Here is a 15,821-nt window from a genome sequence, read left to right on the forward strand (position 1 = left end):
CTGCTATAACTATTAATCGTTTGCTCGTGCTATTGTCATTTCTTTCGAAGAATTCACCGGCAAAAAGAAACAATAGCAGTTCATACTTTCCTAGAACTAAACCGATGATTTATGCAATAAATTTACGACAAATCCATTAATCATTATTTCCTACATCCTATTGACAATCGATCAGTTACAGTTGTTTCACAATTCTATGTTACGTCTTACAGCTTTTACATTTCTACTCGCTATATATACATATATATATATATAGACCCCAATCAATGATATCTACGTGAAGACTTTATTACAGATTTTCTGTTCGAGGTCTTGTATTCTCTTTGTACAGGTAATTGATTTCCGATTGTTAACCGATGGACGAGCAACTCAAATATTATAGTGAAACTAACTCCTCAGCATAGTTTTGTGGAAAATATTTTTTACAAAAACCATGAATAAGTTATGAATTAATCAGTTGCTATAAAAGGCAAGTTCAATGACGGGTAGTTCACAACACATTGAAACTGATTCAAAAAGCTGGTACCAGATTCGTAGAGGATGATAATATCTGTTTGTTTCAGCAGTTATCTATATCTAAGTAGCGTTAAAAACGTGAAATACCTGAATATGAAAACCTGCGCTGCTTATTCATTCAGTTGATATTGATTTGTAAAATACAAATTCATATATAAAGGGAACGTCAGGGGTTAGTATCGAGAAAGCTGTCACCAAATGTAAGTATCAAACTTGGCTCGATTGTATAGCATTAGCAAACCTAATATTGTCATCTACATCTGTACGTTAATGTAAAAAAACGCTACGCGATATATTTTCAAAGGCAAGCTGTCTGATACTGGGGTATTATTCATAACTATAATACAAGTCACAGAAATCCATAATTATGTCTCGACATTCAGGCATCTTTAGTAACAAAGCAAATTTGAAAGGCTTCAAGACTGCAGCCATTTAAGAGTTCTTTATATGAACAGTTCACAAGTGAAGACAACAGTTGCTAATAAAAAGAAAGGTAAAAACATGATTTATAGGAATCATACCGCAAGAACCAGCAATTCTTTTTATTCAAATCAGATAATTGAAATACCTGAGAGTAAAATCAGGGTCGTAATCGCTCAGAAGTTAAGGGACCTTTATGGTGGGATGAATATGGATTATATTTACAATAAATGCATATGTAAGGTAGTTGATAGTTTCTATTGTAAGTTTAAAACAGCGTTGAGAAAGTGATGTTGCCTCGGATGGACGAGATCTGTATAAGATCAATGGCTAAGTAGATTTTTGTGCACTCGATTGCAACATTATTTGATTTGACATAATGCATTGCGTTACACTTGTCCCGTTATAGACTATTAGTTATCTATTGATCAATTGTAACAGATAGGAGAGTGAGAATAGAGAGAGGGAGAGGGAGAGAGGGAGAGGGAGAGAGAGAGAGGGAGAGAGGGAGAGAGGGAGAGAGGGAGAGGGAGAGAGGGAGAGAGGGAGAGAGAGAGGGAGGTGGAGGGGGAGGGAAAGGGAGAGGGAGAGAGGGAGAGGTGGAGGGGGAAGGAGAGAGGAGAGTGAGGGAGAGTGAGAGTAGAAAGAGGGGAAGAGAGAGAGGAGAGGGAGGGAGAGTGAGGGAGAGGGAGTTTGAGAGTAGAGAGAGAGAGTGAGAGTACAGAGAGGGGAAGAGAGGGGGAGAGAGGGGAGAGTGAGAGGGGAAGAGTGAGAGGGGAAGAGAGAGAGGGGAGAGAGGGGAGAGTGAGAGGGGAAGAGAGAGGGAGAGGGGGAGAGAGGAAAGTGAGAGGGATTGGGAGAGGGATGGGGAGGGGGGAGAGGGAAAGATATCCAGATTAAAATATGTAACCCGACTTCATGTAGGGATTCAATGAACTAAAATCAATTTTAAGTCTGATATTCAATAAGTCGACAGGGTGTGTACACTGCACAATGTCAGTTGTTCCGTTAACTCAAAGGTGGCTTATTTTCATTTCAATTAATACAATACTTAATGCCTAGATTCGTCCATAAATTATCGTACCCCGGACAGTTCGATAATCACGCCATCTGTACGCGAATATGAATCAATAGCAAAATCATTTACATGTTTTTATTTAGTTCAGAGTTTAGAGAGAAACGCTACTCGACTATAGACAATGATGTTACGTTTGAAAATAAACACCTTAACACATCAAAGATTTTTTTTTCAAACATATCCCTTTATCAAATGAATATTCATGAACCGAGGGACCGACGACATTACGATAGATTACGGATAACGTATCATCCGTCATATCGGTCGCTAGTGTAAAACTTTCACAAATATTACGAGTTTTAATTCGCGGAATGCACATTTATTACGACTAGACGTTGATTAATCTTACAGAAAACCGGTGTGAGCTTCTCTCATTTATCAATACGCCAGTGTTAGTGTAGTAGTATCACAAGCCAATGATACAGTTCTCTGTAGCATGTTTGACAAAGTATTTAATTATTGACGACTCTAATGCAATCTGATACTCTATAATACACCCAGTTATAATCAGGATTCATATGAATATTACTATCTGACGTGAAGATACCGGGATTAAAACTGCGCATCTCAACAAATCCTACGATCAAGATTAAAAACAAATAAAGATTCTATTCATCAGGTGCCAATTCTATAGTTCTCGATGTACACTTAACTGTAGCAATAAAAGATTCCACTTATGGCAAGTGACGACCCACCCAGGTGTCGCTAGTGTGCAGTTAGACAAATTCTATGAACGAAGAATGAAAATAACGCTAAATTTGAATTGTAAATATCAATTTGAGTTTGTACCGAAACTTAGGTCATCTAGCGGCATATCTGGTGCAGCACGCCATCTAGTGGCATATCTGGTGTAGCACGCCATCTAGCGGCATATCTGGTGTAGCACGCCATCTAGCGGCATATCTGGTGTAGCACGCCATCTAGTGGCATATCTGGTGTAGTACGCCATCTAGCGGCATATCTGGTGCAGCACGCCATCTAGCGGCATATCTGGTGTAGCACGCTATCTAGCGGCATATCTGGTGTAGCACGCCATCTAGCGGCATATCTGGTGCAGCACGCCATCTAGTGGGATATCTAATTTAACTGTGAATTGTAGAACTGGATCTTGAGGTTTTAAATTCTGTTCAATTGATATCAATATAGAGATGTTCAGTTGTTTCAATGTTTGTTCATTAATGAAACCTGTTTATATAAGAGAGTGAGAGACTATGACGCTGATAATATGTTTGATGTCCTCGAGCTAGCTCAGGCATGCCTCATATTTGGAAAAGTCGACGATAAGTAGCACACAGTGACCCTAAGCTACAATAACATCGTAATCCGACAACTATAAACTTTGCCACCGTATTACGAGTGTTTTACAGCAATTCGCGTATTTCCCCTGTCAACCATTAGCGGCGGTTATTACGTAGACAGCACTGAGGGGAAAGGAGTGCTGACATAAAAAGCCACTCAGCCACCGATTGAGACCGCGGTAATCGGAATCAACATATTTCAGCCCGATTACCATCTTGATTCCAGAGAATACATAATCTAGCCCTAATACATCCTCATCAATATTTCTTTAATTCTTGAGATTAGGTCTCAAATTGAAAGCGCTTTATCGTAAAATATCATCTAATAATTATTTTTTTTCATTTTTCATCCGAGTGGATTAGAATAGATCAGATAATTAGAGTTGATACAAAGTGATCTGTGGTCATTACATAGACACGTGCTAAGCTGCTGGAACTCATGATCATGGTAGCTGCTGGAACTCATGATCATGGTAGCTGCTGGAACTCATGATCATGGTAGCTGCTGGAACTCATGATCATGGTAGCTGCTGGAACTCATGATCATGGTAGCTGCTGGAACTCATGATCATGGTAGCTGATTGAACTCATGATCATGGTAGCTGATTGAACTCATGATCATGGTAGCTGATTGAACTCATGATCATGGTAGCTGATTGAACTCATGATCATGGTAGCTGATTGAACTCATGATCATGGTAGCTGATTGAACTCATGATCATGGTAGCTGATTGAACTCATGATCATGGTAGCTGCTGGAACTCATGATCATGGTAGCTGCTGGAACTCATGATCATGGTAGCTGCTGGAACTCATAATGATGGTAACTGATTGAACTCATGGTGATAGTAGCTGCTGGATATTCATGGTTGCGGTAGCTGCTGCTGCTGCTGCTGCTGCTGCTGCTGAGACAGCGATGCCAGCAATATCATAATCATGTTTCATCAACTCTATCACCTCCAACGATTCATCACCGGCGTAATCAATAATCTTTGCCAACAATCAGCTAATCCCGTCGTCGTCGACGACGCCGCGCTCGCTCGCTCGTTCGTTCCACCGGGATTCAAACTTTCATTTCTACACCATCTTCACCAGCGATATTCGCTCCATCAATCATCATAGAGAGAGTGAGACCCTGGGAGTGAACGGCCGCCGCCTCGCGACTCCTCTACCTCAATCCTCATCGACTAAGTACCGCATCAGAAAAACAGGAAGTGGAAATGATCATTGCTAAGTCACCAAACGATATGTCACACGAGTTTCCGCGGATTCAATTCGGCTTTTTTTCGAAGGTGCGATCAATTATACTGACACACGAAAACAAATCATTGAATCAACGATCGATTATAAAACATAGATTGAATGAATGAATAAATGAATGAAATATACTTATATCTAAATAATTGAATATTCTTAACTTGAAACTTATTGATAAATAGCAAAGAAAGAAGAGTGGTAGCTGAAAAGTGCACCAACACTGGGTTCTGGGTTCACTTTCAAAATAGAATTAAAACATTTGGTTTAGTTGTTTTTGGTTTCTTCGCGTCCTAAATAAGGCCAACAATTCAAACTGAAACGTTTATAAGCTTAATTCTCTTTGGCTAAATTAACCCGATATCTTCATGCTTTGAAGTATATCTGCTGCCGTGTGGCGCATCCCTTATTCCTGATCAAAATTGTATTATTACTTATATTGTACATATGTAACAATTACATAAAACAAATCTATTTTACAGTAAATTTGAAAATCTGTTTGTACTTGAACAAGTTTATATAGACACAAATTAAAGCATAAATTACTGAATAACAGATGGAGAAATTTTGAGAATATTGACAATAATGGTGTAAACAACGATGACATTAGATTAAAGCATTCCCGGTGTGTTTAGACTGCCACGCACCCTGGTGATTAGATATCAAACAAGATCTATCCATTTGCGGTTACAAATTTCCGCGCGAATTAACGACGCAAAATTGTATCGACGAATTCAACGATAAACTGACCAGGAATATCGGCGACAATACTGACCGTTGATATTTGAAAATATTGCGACGATCTCAGTCTCCGATCGATCCGTCGGAATAAGTCGTAACCGATAACGACCACGCGAAATTATCCGACCGCGGAAATAACCGGTTGAAGAAGATGATGTGCGCTGGAAGCTAAGCGAGCAGAGCTGCTACTCAAACCAGAGCATTTAATATTGATCCCGAGACACAGCGCAATCGTAACATAATTAGTTTTGCCGGAGAAAGTTCCTACACCGAGATTTTCATAATATATTTAGAGCCCCATAACCGGCGGCATATTGCTGTATAAGACCGAGGACGATGACACAAGGAGGTAATAAGTCATGAAGGCGAGATATACATATACACAGTAGTGTTAACCATTTATCACATATCAACTACAAACTATCAGCCTTCGTATCAACTTTATATTTATTCATCAATGATAAAAAAGTTACTTAGTAACGAATTAATTAACAAATCAATTAGCGCCTATATTGACTCTAAATTAGCCGTCAAGAAGAAAATCATTCAGTTACTGGTCCCAGTTTCAACGAAAAATAATTAAGCTGGAAACAGTTTAAGTTAGAATTGTTGACCTCATTGAAGAAACAGATAATCTAATCGAAATCAGACCCAGGCGAAGTCACTAAAGAATATTTCTCCCGTTTCAAATCAATTACAAGAAAATCGACAAAAATTCCAAATATAAAATACTGGGTGCAGTTGCTCGAAAGTTGGTTAGAATATTAACTGGTAGATGAACAATGCGATGGTCACAATGCTGATTGCTGATTAAGCGATGGTCGAGTCCGATTTAGTTTATCAGTTTAACTTTAAGGAGTCTTCATTTTGCAACAGATCATGAACAAAAAGAGGAAGGTTAATGAATAAAATTGTATCGTCTCATTTCATTAATCAGTGCACGACTTCTTTTTTGAAATGTGGTAATAAATGATTCTAACGCAGTACAGAAGAATGGTGATATTGATGACACTGTGATGGTGGTCGGTGTAGCGAGAGGCACTACCGATGGCGCCATGCTGACGATGAATTAATATCCGGTTGAAATTGCTCGAAGAACAAAACAAACTGTAAGTCACTGACTGAGAGTGAAATTTAAATAGGTTCATTTATTGACAGCGGAAAAAGGTGTCAAACATTGAAATGTACTGCAGTTATCTCTACTACTATCCTCACTAACTGTACATGAATATCAGTTTCTATGTTTTATTTATATATAATCACTGTGGAAACATTATAACCTAAAAGATGCCTTTATTTTCCTTTGTTTTACTAAGAATGCCCTTAAAATACTTAGCAATGGGCTTGTTAGGTATTGTAATTGAGAGAATGATAGCTGGTATTGTTAATGAATAGAGCCACCAAGTTTGACTGTACACCCCAGCCAAATGGCCAGACTGACCAGATTAACTTCAAACCTCACGCTGTCACCAACAGTTTGGTGGCCTAGTGGGTAGAGTGTAGGGCTGGCAGGCAAGAGGTTCCTAGTTCAAATCCTGGAATTGCTAGGGTTAGGGTTATCGACCAGCTAGGGTTAGGGTCAGGGTTAGAGCAGTGGTCAGGTAGATTTTGCGATTATGCTTTTTTTTTCTTTAAAAAAAAAAATTCTGCTGTAAACCGCTACAGTTGATGAGTCACTGTTGCCTGTGCTGAATCAGAAATAAGACAAGCAAATCTTGAAAGATAGAATCCATTGGGGGCAGAGTCCTCAACGCAGAATCAATCAATATAGGTGCTGCGAACACAGTCACAAAACAATTAAGACAGGATTGTGATTTAACCCCAAACTGTAAAATGGCTCAACTGACGACCGACCGACCGACCGGAGTCAGTTCCACAATTAATTATCATTCATTTCATCCATCTAAGATACAGACTCAAAGAAAGAGAGATGAAAACTGTGTACGACATCAAAGCATTGAATATCATGAGTTTCTAAATGTTAAAGGTCATAGGATGAATTACTGAAGTGATGTTATACTATTTGATGTAATGAAACTAACGAAGTACACTGAAATAATGATCCTTAAAAACGAGTGACACTCTGTATACATTCTGCACCGATCGGGTGAAGTATAAAGACAATTGAAAACTTGTAGAATTGATTGTCTAGCGCGGAGTATCCAGTATGCTGACCTGGAGTATCCAGTATGCTGACCTGGAGTATCCAGTATGCTGACCTGGAGTATCCAGTATGCTGACCGGTGATCTATCTGACAACCATTAACTTCATAGACTATGTAAGTATGATCATAAATATCAACAGGCTGCTTACTGCTACACCAGTAAATCAGACAGGGATACATTAACTCTCTCTATCATTTATCTACGAGACCGTGAACAAATATTTGCGCTCGGTCCCGGGCTGCACTTTCACTTCTCAAAATGTGAATATAGGCTTTTGGTCAATCGTTCTTAACCCAAGCCAAATTAGGCCCGACCAAAAACGTAGGACCAGCCCCCAGCCAAATTTTACCACAGATCAAATTATTTCACTTCGTTTTAATCATTGTTTAGTAATGAGTGAGTGGTTTACGTGTGAATACGCTCGCTAATTAGGTACGGGCCAAATTTGACTCAGGCCTGATCCGGGCCTATTCGTGTGGTCGCGGCTTATAATACATGAATTATAGCTCTTAACAGATCACGACTGTCCAATGTGGTACAGTATCTATCTATGGTAAAATGAACTACTGTCCATTGATTGAATAAACATTAACGCTATTAAATTATTTATCATGAAAGCTATTACTGGAATAATAACTAAGAATCAAGTCAGCAACAATAAGCACCGCAAACTGTTGATGGACGCGATGAGGAAAATCTTGCCATTTCGCTGTTTTTTCTCTACTCCTCGAAGCATTGTTGTTGTCATGTGGCAATCTGAACACGAGACAGGAATACTAATTCAATCTTCATCCAGTGTTGTACAGTCCAATATCTGGATTATACCACCACCAGCCGACTGACCGGACCGGACCGACCGGCCGACCAATCATCACTGCAGTCAACATACTGATTATACGACCTTCACATGATAAATCGATGACCTTCTACGACTCTCGCGGACGATACATTTTTCACCGAACGCTCGGCGTCCGATCATGAAAATTAGCCTTCGACCGACGTGGTTTCCAGACGGACGTACAAATAATTCGGATATCGATATCTCGACGAAAATCGATAAAACATCGCGACTATTTTATACGTATCGTTTACCGGTGAATAGAAGTTCGTCACCGATGAACTTTTTCAATCGACAGATTTTAGTCGTAAGCAAAAGAAAAAACATAGCAAAACTTTCTATCAATTAATCAATGAAATAATTCTTACAGTTCTTTAAGATATTTATGATTATTGACGATATAAGAGCTGGAATTTATACATGACAATAAAATTGGTATATAGTGAGTTTTAATCTTATTATCTATTCTGAGTGTAGGGGGGCGGGGGGTCTATTCTACCAGTGTATTTCTAGTATCATTATTCATGTTTATTGAAATATGTTATGAAAATGTCGCGAAACTTTCATTAAAACTTCTGAATGTCGAAACATGCGTAACTTTTTTCTTCCTCGCGAACAGCCCGAGTTTTTTATAATCTTCCGCATCGAATAAAAATTAACTTTCACAAACGACAGAATGGCGAACGGCGTCAGGCATGTTGAATGGCTTTCTTCTTATCCTTGTTAACCACTGACGTCTTACGTATACGACTCGAGTCGGCGTCAGAATTTGATTAAATCGACTGCCATGACAAGATACGGGTTGTCATTATCCACGAGAAGCTTCTCTCGTCTCCGTGTACTGCCACCACCATCATCATCATCCGCTTGCGCTAACCAAATTGACGTCGCGCGAAAAATTGAACGACATTTATGCAAAAATAACACATACACACACACACGCACACGCACATGAAGAAGGACCCTGACAATTTACGGATAAGGAATAAAAAGGCCTATTTCATTGTCAAAACGATATTCGTACGTCAAAGTATAAACACGTCTTCGAGGTCAAAGCGGAGTCATTATCGGTAAATTCTGCGAATCTAACGACGGGAAATTTTTGGCAAATAAACGACAAATCGAGAATGATGAATTTATCGCTCAAGGTCAAAACGGCAGCCTGTCGTCGTCTGCGGGCAATCATCATCGGCAAGATCGCAATCAGTCGATTTCATTCGCAATTTCTATGACGAATTATGTGTCATAAAACGTGACAAAACACATACTAGAAACGAATTCATTGAAAAACAGAATCACTCAATAATCATTTAAAGACGTCAGTTCATGACTGACAACAAAACTCTACAGTGTCTTATGATACAGGACAAAGTGCCACAGATTTTGGTTGGAATTGAAAACATTCGAAATGAACTATTCTTGATTTAAGTCAAACTTAATAAATGTACAACTGTATAATTGGATCCAGAACTGTGGAACTGGATCCTATTCAACAGTTGACTCTATCTAAAATTACAATTCATTTCCAATGAATTTTCAAATTCAAAACCGTGGAACTGAGACCTTGTTATATCCATAACTCAAGGGTTAACAATTTTGACTTTAGTCAATCCACGGGTTAAAACTGATCCATAAAACTGATACTTGAAATTCATGTGAAGTCACAGCGCACGCTGCTGTATGATATCCCTATCGATGAATGAACTTCAACATTTAAACGGTTTTCAAGGCGAAATCAAAATCAATTTATCGCGCATGTCCAACGGCAATGATCTTTCAAATGTTTCAATTAACAATGAAAAGATGGAGGTTGTTACGTAATTCAGTTGTAACGTACAACACGTATAAAACTAAAATCTAGTTGTTTTTTGATTGGATTAAATTTGGAAGTTATAGTAATTTCATTGCGTGATGATGTAATTACAAATGACTTACGGTGGTAGATTCAGAGAATCATTCCTCCTGGCAGACGTCAGTACCAGCAGCAGCAGCACCAGCACCAGCAGCAGCAGTACCAGCACCAGCACCAGCAGCAGCTACCAGTTCTTCTTTTACCTTTCTGAAATCGTATTGAAAAATGTCTTAATACTTTTCAGTTGTAGAATTGAATGGACTGCAGACTATCTGATATCTGTATTTATAGCAATTTTCATAACAAACAAGTCATTTGACGTCAAAAGTAGTAGTTTAATTGAAAATGAACTATGAAGTGTAGTTTAATTGAAAATGAACTGGAAATTATTCTAATTTCGAGAGCATTTTTGATATTTTAGTTGAGTAGTTGAGCTCTTTAGAGTAAGAAACTACTCTCAAATAGTCAAGTGTAGTCATAAATATTTCCACCCATCTTCATAGTTTATAATAAACTCTAATTATTCCACCCGAAACGTTAGGAAAGAAACAATAGCATTTGTTTAGATTTATAAATAGTCAAATCTGTTTATGATGTCCTAATATGCGTAGTACTAGCCAGCATGGATGGCTGGTTCCCGTGACCATCAGAAAAACTTAGATGATCAATTTGTCGAAGATCTAACCACTAGAATACTAATAGATCAAAAGTGAATGTCAATTGAGTTAGTTGCCAATTGGTAAAGTAGAGAGTAGGGTAGACGATCCGGCTTGGTGAATCCAGAGACAGATCATTCACTTAGCCTTGTTTCTGAAAATGACCACAACATGTTTCAGCATCATAACCTAAGAAAATACCAGCGATTTTTTTACTTAGAAGATGATCAGACCTTTTCATTCTACGGACCTGTTGTTTGGAAGTAGGAAAGAAATACTAGTGAGTGAAATATAGTAAGCGCAGTTCCACGTAGATTCAGTTTCATCATCAGTAAAAATATGTCACATTAACAGCAGAACGTTCGCAGTGTGACGTTCATTTCGAACTCGCCGATAATCTGTCAGTGCCAAATAGCACTTAGTTATGGGACTGATTTTAATGGCTAGTTTCAACAGTAAATGGTTCTCCTATAATTAACGTGTACACAACGTCTCAAGCACAAATTCACCGAGGAACTCGCTGTCAAAATACTGAATGTTTCCGTTTTTTGACTAATGATTAATGAGGAGAATGAATGAACAGTGGAATCAAACATTATTGAAATAATGGATTACTAACCGAGACCTCGAGGACATCGGTGCAACGACCACACTTCATCGCACGCATTCAAACAGTTCTTCTTATCCGTTACCTGCTCATGGACACTGAGGGTATTCATTATAGTCTGAAGGTTTCTTTTTTCCGATAAGGTGAGAAAAACCAGAGAAGATTTGACCGAGAAACTGAACTCAAGCTGTAGATGAAGGATGGAACTCAAGCTGTAGATGAAGGACGGAACTCAAGCTGTAGATGAAGGACGGAACTCAAGCTGTAGATGAAGGATGGAACTCAAGCTGTAGATGAAGGACGGAACTCAAGCTGTAGATGAAGGATGGAATTCAAGCTGTAGATGAAGGATGGAACTCAAGCTGTAGATGAAGGATGGGACTCAAGCTGTAGATGAAGGATGGGACTCAAGCTGTAGATGAAGGACGGAACTCAAGCTGTAGATGAAGGATGGAACTCAAGCTGTAGATGAAGGATGGAACTCAAGTTGTAGATGAAGGACGGAACTCAAGCTGTAGATGAAGGATGGAACTCAAGCTGTAGATGAAGGACGGAACTCAAGCTGTAGATGAAGGATGGAACTCAAGCTGTAGATGAAGGATGGAACTCAAGCTGTAGATGAAGGATGGAACTCAAGTTGTAGATGAAGGATGGAACTCAAGCTGTAGATGAAGGACGGAACTCAAGCTGTAGATGAAGGATGGAATTCAAGCTGTAGATGAAGGATGGAACTCAAGCTGTAGATGAAGGATGGGACTCAAGCTGTAGATGAAGGATGGGACTCAAGCTGTAGATGAAGGACGGAACTCAAGCTGTAGATGAAGGATGGAACTCAAGCTGTAGATGAAGGATGGAACTCAAGTTGTAGATGAAGGACGGAACTCAAGCTGTAGATGAAGGATGGAACTCAAGCTGTAGATGAAGGACGGAACTCAAGCTGTAGATGAAGGATGGAACTCAAGCTGTAGATGAAGGATGGAACTCAAGCTGTAGATGAAGGATGGAACTCAAGTTGTAGATGAAGGACGGAACTCAAGCTGTAGATGAAGGATGGAACTCAAGCTGTAGATGAAGGATGGAACTCAAGCTGTAGATGAAGGATGGAATTCAAGCTGTAGATGAAGGATGGAACTCAAGCTGTAGATGAAGGATGGAACTCAAGCTGTAGATGAAGGATGGAACTCAAGCTGTAGATGAAGGATGGAACTCAAGCTGTAGATGAAGGATGGAACTCAAGCTGTAGATGAAGGTGCCACTGATGAATCAGAAATGAAATTCATCATAAATCTGTAAAATCATCACAAACTGAATTCAATGCGACACTTAAGATTACTTTTACTTTGAAATGAAGATACTTTGACTCTTAAGTCGGTAAAACACGTCATTTAGAATATCATATTTCAAAAATATTAAGCTCAATGGAATTTGTGCAATATCTTGAGACTAATGTAATAAATAACATAACGCAGTAATATTTATGTAATTTCACTGTTCTCAGCACTGCCGGTGATTCCGAGCCACAGGGGTGTAATCAATATTAACATCGGTGATAAAAATCAGTTCGAAATGCTTCAACTTGTTTTCGTTTTTAGCCACGCCGCGCGTATGAGAAACAAAGAGTCGAGATATCGATTGTTAATTCAATTGAAATATCGTTTAATTTCATCAGACGTTAGACGTTAGAACTGGTTCGTCGTGTGACATCGTCGTCGTCGTCAAAATTGAAACTATATATTTTTAATACCTGAAGCGAATAGTTTTCTAACATACATATGAACATAATACCAGATATATAGGTATATATATATATATATATATATATATATATATCGCTTTACATTTTGTGCCAGCGTTATTTTTTGCCCCGAAGGTTGAACGTTTCAGAAGCTTTATTTCGACATGATTTCATCACTGTAAATTATGTCAATCAGCGCAATTAAAAGCGTTCTATATACGCCGGGCGAAGAGGTAGGTCATAGTCTTTATTATAATTTACCTACATCATTTTTGTACGTTTTTTATCCCCTTAAAATTATCATCATAACTATAGAAACCTGGTGAATACCGGGAAATGTATGTAACTGATCTACTACTTTTTTATTAAAATATTCTATGAAATGAAATTTTCCGACTACATTCAATACGAGCTACACAGTCGCATGTATCGCATTGAAATAAAAATACTATCATAGCTTATTCCTCAGAAGTTAAGAATCTTTACCGAGAATCGACGTCATAACTTCTGAGGAAGACGAGTCTATTACTGGACCAGATCTACTAAACTTCAGCCAGTCATTATTTTCTCATTACCCGCCGGTAAATGGTAGATATTTTTTATACTTTCCCGACGGGATCGCTTGAAAATCACCGGGTCTCGCGGCGTTGAAACCACGGCGACTCGTCGTCGTCGTCGTTTTGCCCCAACGCGCTCCACGCTCAGACGTGATCAACACTGTTTTCATGGCTGCTCGATTTCGCCAGAAAAGTAATAAATCTAGCGGACGAAATCAATAAACCGGCGTTAATAATTCACCTCAATGCCGGCAATACTGCAGCAGTATGATCTAGTAACATCACCAGATATATTATGTAGAGTGGTCTTGGCAACTAATTTTGTTAAAGCGCTCAATCATGTCACACGGAAAGAGCTCTGACAATCGCCGGTACCGATCTTTACATACAGCGCAATGGCTACACCGACCGATCGCGCTTTGCTATGAATAATTATTTAAAAACGAACGATACAATTTTTCTCCTCCAGTAGTCGTCAAGTTGATCTCTCATGAGAGTTATCTTCATCGCTCGTCGCTACCTTGAAACCAACGACGACAAATGAAATATCAAAATGCAAATGATGATTGTTGAATATATCTCTTTGTACATCGGATAAATCAGTAAATTATTGATCAGAAAACGAGTATAATGAGAATTTCAATTTCCAGGTCGAAATCAACAATTCATCTCTGAAAACGATGTATTTCATTTTCCCAGTCGTACATAGAAAATCTTCATATCATTTTCCTGTTCACTCAACGTTATAAAACTATTTCAACGAAAAAAGAGGATGTATTTCTGATTTTATCTCCCGATTGACGATGACAATATACATGTACTTCTGAATATACAAATACCCTACACAATAACGATGAAAAATTGAGTGAGACATGTTTTCCTGGAGCTAGTACGTATTTCAACGTTTCAAAAAGTCATCTTCAGGAATGCTTATGAGTTACAACAAAATAATGAGATATCTATATAATCCAGAACAAAGATATATATCTCATTATTTTGTTGTATGTTTAGTATTCCTGAACGTGACCAATAAGGATATAGTAGAAATGTCAAGAAATTATCAACTCAAGGAAACATTTCAGACTCTTTTCCTTGTGGGATTTTGATATTACTGTTAAAAAGAAGACAGAATTTCATCAAAGGTTTTACTAAATATGTACAAAAACATACTTTCAAACTTTCTTTTATTGTAAGCAGAATTTGGAAATCTGAATTCCATTTCCTATTTGAATGCTACTGGTGAAAAGTTAATATTTGAAAGTGTTTCCGAGCTGGAAAGACTCGATTCACGATGACTGAATAAAGAGCTGAATTTAACTTTTTATTCGCCATTCACGCCTTAATCAAGTGAGATATGAAACTCAAATTGCAGCTAGTGTAAATTTCTGAAATATCGTTTCACAAAGCGATACAATAAAAGCGTCATTTATCGGTACTTTATGATAACAATAAAGCCAACAAAAGAGCGTCGTAATAGAAGTCTTATTATATCTGTATACAGTGCTGCCATCTGCATTTAAAACTACGAACCGATGAACAGGCATAATCATATGGGAGTTGAATTTCAACTCTCTCTCTCTCTACTGATAAATAATCACTGGTATCTATCATTATGTCTCAATGAATAACAATCATTCATTTCCATGCACGATACGACTATAAAATCACTGGGAAAATATATCATGATCCAACAGATTGAAAATCTATTTGCACAGACAACGATATTAATAGCAATAGTGGGTTTTTTTATGATCGATGTTTCCTCGCTTCAAATATGATATAATCATTGAAATCAATTACCTAAGAAATTGATGTAAATCTATGCAAATTTGTTAATAAACAAACACCTTCCAACCATTTGAACATCCGTGCTAACCACGGTATTTCTAAGATTGACTGGGCTCATCCTTTCTCTTATCCTGCCATTGTTCCATCATTAGCAATTTTACCATGGATTCTTAAACGATAACTTTTAACTTATTTTTTGCAAGTTCTTCAATTCATTTGTACTTAAATCATCATCATAGATTAACTATTTACATAAGTAGACACAACTTACACTTCCGTCACACTAGAGTGCTGTATACATAGTTCAAATATAAA

General features: G+C 38.1%; 1 protein-coding gene across 4 annotated transcripts in view; it reads right to left on the reverse strand.

Moving 5' to 3' along the window:
- Window positions 1–15,821, reverse strand: part of LOC141903547 (zinc finger MIZ domain-containing protein 1-like) — a 96,857-nt gene that overhangs the window by 65,804 nt on the left and 15,232 nt on the right. For 3 of the 4 annotated variants that reach the window (XM_074791699.1, XM_074791696.1, XM_074791697.1), the window contains one exon: window positions 10,247–10,370. The gene's annotated coding sequence lies outside the window, so the exon portion shown is untranslated. Of the gene's footprint in view, window positions 1–10,246; window positions 10,371–15,821 lie in introns of those variants that run through there. The other variant, XM_074791698.1, reaches the window with a different exon arrangement.

The sequence above is a fragment of the Tubulanus polymorphus genome, chromosome 4, assembly GCF_964204645.1.
Source record: "Tubulanus polymorphus chromosome 4, tnTubPoly1.2, whole genome shotgun sequence".
NCBI lineage: Eukaryota > Metazoa > Nemertea > Palaeonemertea > Tubulaniformes > Tubulanidae > Tubulanus > Tubulanus polymorphus.